The sequence below is a fragment of the Bidens hawaiensis genome, unplaced genomic scaffold (assembly GCF_021521415.1).
Source record: "Bidens hawaiensis isolate Kalapana, Puna unplaced genomic scaffold, B.hawaiensis_p1.1 tig00027239_1, whole genome shotgun sequence".
NCBI lineage: Eukaryota > Viridiplantae > Streptophyta > Magnoliopsida > Asterales > Asteraceae > Bidens > Bidens hawaiensis.
This window is the reverse complement of record NW_027494397.1, coordinates 88,221-96,898: the sequence shown is the minus strand read 5'-3', so window position 1 is coordinate 96,898 and position 8,678 is coordinate 88,221. Positions and strand designations below refer to the sequence as shown.

General features: G+C 32.9%; 1 long non-coding RNA gene across 1 annotated transcript; it reads right to left on the bottom strand.

Annotated features, from left to right (window-relative positions):
- Nucleotides 1-295: 295 nt before the first annotated feature.
- Nucleotides 296-2,695, bottom strand: LOC143575013 (uncharacterized). The gene is made up of 5 exons (XR_013142690.1): nt 2,552-2,695; nt 1,760-1,857; nt 787-845; nt 598-700; nt 296-464 (listed from the first exon to the last, which is right to left on the bottom strand). It is a non-coding gene; the product is annotated as an uncharacterized LOC143575013 (long non-coding RNA).
- Between the last annotated feature and the right edge of the window lie 5,983 nt (nt 2,696-8,678).

The following is an 8,678-nucleotide window of genomic DNA, read 5'->3' as shown; positions in this document are numbered from 1 at the left end:
GCACAATGTTTTTGGGTTTTTAGTGGCACTTTTTTTTGCCACAATATTAGAAAAGACTTTTGTGACACAATTTTTTGCCTTTGAAAATTAATCCTAGTTACACATCCATACGTGTTTAGTGACACTTTTTTTTGCCACAATGTAGAAAAATCTTGACACAAATTTTGTGTCACTAAAAACTGTTCTATTTGAAATGTGTACAATTTTTAATGGCAAATAACTTTGCCATATAAATAACATGATTTACAACATAAAATATAAATTATAAGTTCAATAAAATTGTAAATGCATAAATCATAATATTATAACTTCAATAATAAGTTCAATCCGAAACAAATTATAAATGCTTAGTGTTATAGGTAACATATTCCAATTCCAAATGTAACAAGATAAGTCTAAACGTTCTTTAGGTGAGAATTTCACTTTCATAAAGCTCAGCTCCAACGCTTCTCATGATATTTACCCTGCCATCATCAACCATATAAACAAACATTAGTATTGATTAAAAAAAAACTTTAAGTTCTTTTTCCTCTTATAGAAGTGAAATGTGCAGGCTATATTTTGTCTCAAATGGGTTAGATATGCTCACATACTTACCCATTCGTATATCACATGTGAGCACAATTCCATCAACACTTCCTGGTATGATTCGTTTTATTAAACAAACTGACATGACACCGTCTAGAAAAGTGTTGATAATCTGCAAAATAAATTAAACATATTAGCATATATGAATATGAACTAACGATTATCTTTATAAGAATGTGTAAAAGAACATGAAGAAACCTGAATAGGCTCACTACTTCCAGATCTACAGTCCAAGGAACGCAAAGAAACGTCATACCCTGCTAATATAACTACAGATGCATATTCATTGAACTATACAACATTCACCTGATCACATAATATATTAAAGTTAAAATAACAAGAATTTGCCATAACCTATAGTAGAAAACATGATATAATATATTCGTAGATTCTCATTTGCATTCCATAAAAAAGATTAATCAATAGCATGCTTATATAACTATATATGCTTGCTATAATTTCAAATTTTCAATTATGTCCATTCTAGCCGATCATAATATTAACTTACCACAATAGATATAAAACAACTTATATATGTGATGATAAATCTAGCACTGGCATGGCCTCGAAACTTTCAATCACATGACCAGTTGATACAACCCAAAAAAAGACTTGTCGATCCCACCATATGAGCATATTTTTTATTTATCTCTAATATATAGAACAAAAGGTAAGTTAAATACCCTAAAAACAAACAACCTATTTATAACTAAGAACAAGAACTAGTCAGGTGATAGATATGACAAGTTGATAAGAAAAGATAATTTTTCTAGATTGGAGCTCAGATTATAAATTCTTCCTCCTGAATATCAATAAGAGAGGTTCTCAAAATCAATGTTTCTAATTTCCTTAACAATTATATTCAATTAAACATCAAGTTTAGATGATTTGTCAAACAAAGTGATCAAACACGTATTCAATTAAACATCAACTTCATAACCTAATGATCATCTAGCATATACTATATGACAGATGGATACAAAATCAAAAGCAGAAGCAAACTGAGTCTAATTACAGCTAGGGTTAACAACTTAACACAAATTACAAACAAACACTTCCTGAATAATAATACTAATAATAATAATAATATTCGGACAAATTATGCGTAACAAAAGAGGCAGTAATATGTGCATATTCGAAGAGAAGTAACGGGTATAGCTTACGGTGTCACCTGGACATCGCAGACTTTACGACGATGCAGTTTATAGGTTTTGATATGAATTCCCCAGTGAGGATTCAAAAGACGAATGGTCCAATCTTTGCGCCGCCCTGTTTTGACCAACACAAATAATTAATCATTTTGACAGTTACTCAACTTGCCTGACCAGCCCATTTTCACCTTTAGTACAATGTTTTCATAAGCGAACCGGATAGTGAACCAGTTTCCTTACCAGCCAGTTGTACTGGATTTAAGAACTAGATGATACTAGAAATAGGTATTGAAATACTTTATGTTTGGTGTGAATTTGTAATTTTAATAAAATATTATGACATTAATAAATAAAAAAGAAGCCGGGATTAATAAATGAATCATAGAATAATATTTTAAACCAAAAACAAAACTAAAAAAGAAACAAAAATGAAAATCCAGTCTGGTTTAACCGGTTCACCAGTCTGATAAAATGACTAGCAATGCAATGACTATGTTTAAACTTTACAATTTATAAGGAAGCGTTCAGATTTCATTGATAATTAATTAGTCAAGTCTCACATTGAAACAACATTCTTCTCTACAATAGCGTCTACAAAAAGCATTAAAAAATCTCTCAAGTCTCAAAGACGAATTTGTATTAAAATTGCTAAATAATAGAATTGCCAATTCTAAACAAATATGAACTGTAAAGCCAAAATACGAACCAGCAACAAGCAATACGTTTCACAAATATAAAAGAATGAACATCAAAACAAGAAATGGTATGTGAACCAAATAATGCAACAACAAACAATAAGTCAATTCACTGACCCACTCGAATGCTCGATGCCTAGACTAGCGACCGCTCTGATCCAACACTAGAATCGAATCTCGTCTCCCAAAACATGGAAACACGAATCAATTGATGGTTGATGCTACTTGTGTGCCGCGTTTCTTAGCGAAACAATTGATAAAAGGGCTAATTCGATTGCATCGCCTATCAATAGTTCAATTCAATGGACGTTTTAGGGATTGAAATAACTAATTTAATGTTTATATCATAAATCATTAGAGAAAGATATATTATAACATTTTTTTAATTTAAAATTGTTAAGTTTTAATGTATATTAGGGCTGTTTAAAAAGTTCGCGGCTCGCTTGAAAAAGCTCGATTCTAAATGAGCTCAGCTTGACTCGGCTCGATTTCTGAACGAGCCGAGCTCGAGCCAAGGTCAGATCGGCTCGTGGCTTGGTCTGGCTCGACTCGTTAGCTCAGCTCGTTGGCTCGGTTATATTAAACCTAAATTTTAATATCTATATATAATAATTGCATATCAAGAAATAAATAAATAAAAATTATACATATATTATGCCACTAAATACCTAAAACCTTATAAAATAATAACTAAAAAAAATATATAACGTTAAAAATTCTCTAGTTTATAAATTTTATAATGTATGTTAAAATTATAATTTTTTGTTTTTTTATATATCAAAAATTGTAAAATATAAAATAAAAAAAATTAAAAAAATAAATGAGCCTGCTCGAGGAGCTCGAGCTCGGCTTGAGCTTTAAACGAGCCGAGCTTGAGCTGAAAAATGAGCTCGATTTATCAGCTTGATAAAGAAAACGAGCCGAGCTCGAGCCAGCTCGATTAAATTCGAGCTCGAGCTAGAGCACACTTTGGTTCGACTCGAGTCGGCTCGTTTACAGCCCTAATGTATATAACACAACATTTGATTCTTTATTTCTTGAACAATAAATTTATTTTACCATAAAATCTTCGAAACCATACATTTACAATTATTTAAAGCCACCATCTTATTTTGTAAGTGTTATACCATATCACTAGTGGAGTCGCGAGTGGTCGGAGCAGAGCCGACTATAAGGGAGGGCCGGGTGGTCGACGGACCCCGGCCCGACTCCCCGATAGGCCTGGATTTTTTAATATATATATATATATCTTTATGAAAAATAATATGTATATATAATGTTTAAACTTAATTGCATAATCACTAGCTTGGTTTAGTGGCAAAGAGGTATGACTTTCAACCAAAAGGTTGTGAGTTCTAACCTCACCTCACACATTTTAACCTTATTTTTATAAAAAAAATGTTTTTACACAGCCAAATCATAAAGCGCAAAAAATTAAGGCTCATTTCAAAATTAAAATTTTTAAACCCAACAAGATACCCCTTTCTATTAAGGCCCAAAAAAAATTCGCATTCGGCCCAAAAATACTTAACTATTCTCGGAGCCAGGCCTGGGTCGGAGCGAGCAATGTAGATGGCGCACACCACAACGACCTCCTGCAAGTGGCGCACGCGATGGGCTTGTAAACAAGCCGAGTCGAGTCGTGCCAGAGTGTGATCGAGCTCGGCTCGTTTTTTTATCAAGATGAAAAATCGAGCTTGAGCTCGGCTAGCTTAGACCATACCTATTCACAATATCTCACAACTCAATCTTTATTAAAATAATAATCTCTTTTTTCAATCTACACACCCAACCCTACTCAACTTTTAACACACATTCACAACCCATCCCAACTTAAAAAAATATTTTTTTTTAACGAAGTCCGTTTAATAAAATTTATATCGAAATGTTCATAATTTTTTAAAAAAAATATCTTGCATTTATTATTTTTAGTTCGAAAATTAAAAGTTAATTGAATAATTAAGTTATTGGGGGTTAGTTGGATTGCAATCTGGGTTTGCTCCACAAACCCAGATTGCCAATTTAGATTGCTTTATTTATTTATTTATTTTAACTTTGGGTCCACCAATTTCATTATGAGATTGCCAATGGGAGTAGTCTCAAAGCTCGAGCCAAACTAGAGCTCGTCGAGCTCGGCTTCTTTAATTGTTTTAATTTTTTTAATTTTTTATTTTATATTTTATAGATTTTGATATATAAAAGACAAAAACTATAATTTTAACATATATATTATATAAAATTTATAAATTAGAGAATTTATAGCTTTAGATGTTTTATTTTATTTATTTTTTTATAAGATTTTAGGTATGGAGTGATATAATATATGTATATTTTTTATTTATTTATTTCTTGGCATGCTATTATTATATATAGATATTAAAATTTAGGGTTTAAACTAAACGAGCCAACGGCCGAGCTAACGAGTCTAGCCAAGACTGAGCCACGAGCCGAGCTGACCATGGCTCGAGCTCGTCTGATTTAGAAATCGAGCCGAGCTCATTTAGAATCGAACTTTTTCGAGCCGAGCTTTTTTCGAGCTATTTTTTAGCAAGCTTAAAGCAAGTCACGGGCTATTTTTGAGCGAGTCGAGGGCTTTCTGTCATATTTAAGTTTATATTTTACATATCTAACATATTTTAATTAATAACTACAAAATTAGTTTTATGTTAATTTCTTTGCTTCTTTAATCATATATTATCCAAAATTTATAAATTCCCTCTTAATTATTTGATTTTCCCTCACTCTCAAGATTCCCTCCCAAATTTCCCTCCAGTGCTATGTATGGCTAACTTACCAAGGCATGCGATCGATTTCATAGTTCACAAATCTCAACCATCATATCGCTAAGGATGTAAGAGATATGGGCATATGATTTCACAGTTCACGGAGATGTAAGAGATTTAGGCGATCGGTTAGTGTTTTTTCACGGGTAGAAAGTCAACACATCCTCTCCGTGAACATTTTGTGTTTTGGTCTACATAGTATTTTTCTGAATTATGTTGATATGATTGTCTTACTGTTCTATATCTGATTGATTTTATATGTTTCTACTGGCGGTAAATGATCATTTGCCAAAAAAAAGGGGAATAGATTCAGTTTTTATCCATGATGATCTCTAGGTTTATCAAATTTATTAGAACAAACAAACAAACAATATAAACTATAATCAAGGTGAACATAAGGGCATAAGGTGCATATCATAAACGAGTCTCTTGAATCATATGATTATTGGGTTTAGACATATTTGCGGCGTTAGACATATTTGCTAAACAATGTATTATTTTACGAAATTTCTTGGGTGGGATTATTGGGTTTTTGTTTACTATTGGAGTATTGGTCAAACTATGAACTGGTTGTTGGTGTGGCAGGTTACGTTTGATACATGGAATACTTTTGTTCGGCTACAAATTCAGCAAAAAACGGTCGGTAGGCCTTGTGGACCCTATTTTAGAAGATCTAGTTGTTTGTATATTTTTAATTTATTTCAATATTTTTTGGTTCATCTTTGAGCTAAATCAAATAGAGTTCAGATTGCCATCTTTTTTAGAAATCCCTAATTTGATCAGGTGTGTATAGTTTTTGTTAATTAGACTATCTTTGTTCTAACAATATACAAGTTACTGATTTAAGTGGACATGAATGCTCTTAGTGATTGTGTTATTTGTGTATTAACCGTTTTTCATTCTCCATTGTGTATTGCACACATAAATAAGCAATATAATAAAGAAGTCTTATTTTTTTAAACGATATTTGTAAAAGTGAAATTAAAAACCAAAAATTTACATGACACAAATGATAAATGTCACTATAAATATTGCCAAGAAAATATAGCATACGTAAAGTGTCATTAAGTACCTAAATTTTAATGACACAAATGTCAAATGTCACTAAAAGTGTGTATCAACCAATTATGGCATACAAAAAGTGCCATTAAAACCTATATTTTAGTGGCACAAATGCTAAATGCAACTAAAATTGTGTACCGACCAATTATGGTATACAAAAAGTGTCATTAAAGTCTATATTTTAGTGGCATAAATGATAAATGCCACTAAAAGCATCTGTTAAGCAAATGTGGCATACTTAAAGCGCCATTAAAACGTAAAATAGTGGCACAAAAGCTAAATGTCACAAAAAACGTGTGCCACTAAATGACATTTATTTTGTAGTATATGTTTTCCACTACTGGAGTTGAGGTAGTGGTAATGTTGTTAAATATCTTGTCATTTCTAACTCTCCAGATTACATATAAATTCCAGGTCAATTAATCCTTATCAATTATTAGCAGAGGTGGATTCAGAAATTTTCGTTACGGTGGGCACAAAATGAATCGAGTAAAAAATAGGTCCGGTCAAATACAAGTTCAGATAACAAATAAAAAAATAGGGCACACTTTCATCATCATCTTCTAAACTCCAAACACCATACACCGGAGAAAAGTTTTTGGCCATGCCACCGTTAAATATCGTTTTAGTATGACATTTAGTTGGCTGGACGTTCAACGGACGGTGGGCACTTACTTAATATTGACTCGTCATGTACTAGCACATACCCGCAAACACGACGTTCCGGTGGACGGATGGTGGGCACCGGCCCACCGTCGCCAACCCCTAAATCCGCCCCTGGTTGTCAGTCTATGCCTTACCAATCAACTAGCGGCTAGCTAGTTTTACAATGCTATAATGACTCAAAACTTAATTGAAATAGTATTTTACTAATTGAATTTACACGATGCCAACCCATTTTTTCTAAAAAAATTATAAGGTAAATTAACTAAGATTTAGCAAATATGTTTGGTGTTTGCCTAGAAAATTATGATACAACTTCAAACATTCACGACACAATAAAAAATTGACAACTTCGGGATGTGTAGTGATGGTTGGTTAATTTGTATATACTGAAGTTCGTTTAATTATTAGTTTTAACTGTTTATTGTGTGAACTTCGATACTTCATACGTGTTTATTGGATTTCAGGTTGCAGATGTTAAAGTAACTAATTTGGACCTGTTGAGGCACAAAATGAAGACCCGGGACGTCCAACACGCGAAACGAGAAAACAACAAAAGAATTATGCTGACAAGGCCCATCGCGATACGCGATGGGCATGCTAGAAGACCCATCGCGTATCGCGATTGGACTTAAATGAAGTTTGACTTATGGTCCATCGCGTATGAAGACCCCATCGCGTATCGCGATGGGTGACGCAGACGGGAATTTTAGGGTTTTATATTATTTTCATCAAGCTCGACCCTATTCTTCGATAACCACTTCCAGGCGATTTCCAGAGCAGAAGAGAGGCGATTCTATCATACCGGATCATACCAAGGCCACGTACATGTTCCATATCATCACTATTGAAGATTGCATGATGTCGAGGCTCGGCTAATCTCTCTGATTCATTCCCGGGATGTAGAGTTTGTATTTTATTCAGTTTTGAATGAAACCAAAACAAACTATTTGTAATCATCATTGATTGATCTATGAGTATTGATATTTAGTATTGTTGTGCATTCAATCGGTTTAGGTTTACGTTGATCAAAACGATTAGTTTGTCGGTTGCTATAGTAATTGCTCATATGGTTGTTGACTATATTGAATACAACAAAGCATACAATTACCCTTAGTTGAGTCACACTAGCAAGGACCGTTTGATAACCAGTGCCGTTTGTTAGCGATCGTTGATGCCTAAGGTTTAACTTGTTAATCAGTCTTTAGTCAGTCTGTGATAATTAATCGGTTAGGTTACGTGAGAAATTGTTAATTTACATTCTTGAACCCTGGGGATGATTCATCTTGGTTAATTGCGTGAATTTGAGAATTTGATTAATTATTATTAAAACTAACTTAATTGCTTGTGTGATCAGCACTAAAACATATTACTTCATAATACTGAAACTTGTTTGCACGATTTACATTGATCACATACTCCTTGTGTTCGACACCCTACTTACCCTAGCTTGCTTAGGTGATTAGAAACTTATTTTAATTGTGTTGTCACACCCCCATCTAAGGCCTAGAAGTGTGACCCAACAGTTGGTACCATAATTGTAAATAAATCAGAGTTGAGTTAGTTTGCGGAAGACTTATAAAACTTTAAGGATCGAAATATAATATTTACATATATTCAAAAAGACGGGATTATAAAAATACCCGTTTGAGTTAACAAAACATTTACTTGTTTATGATTACAAACATCATTTAATATTTTAAGTTTACAAAATGAATCCGAGCCATGGGATATTC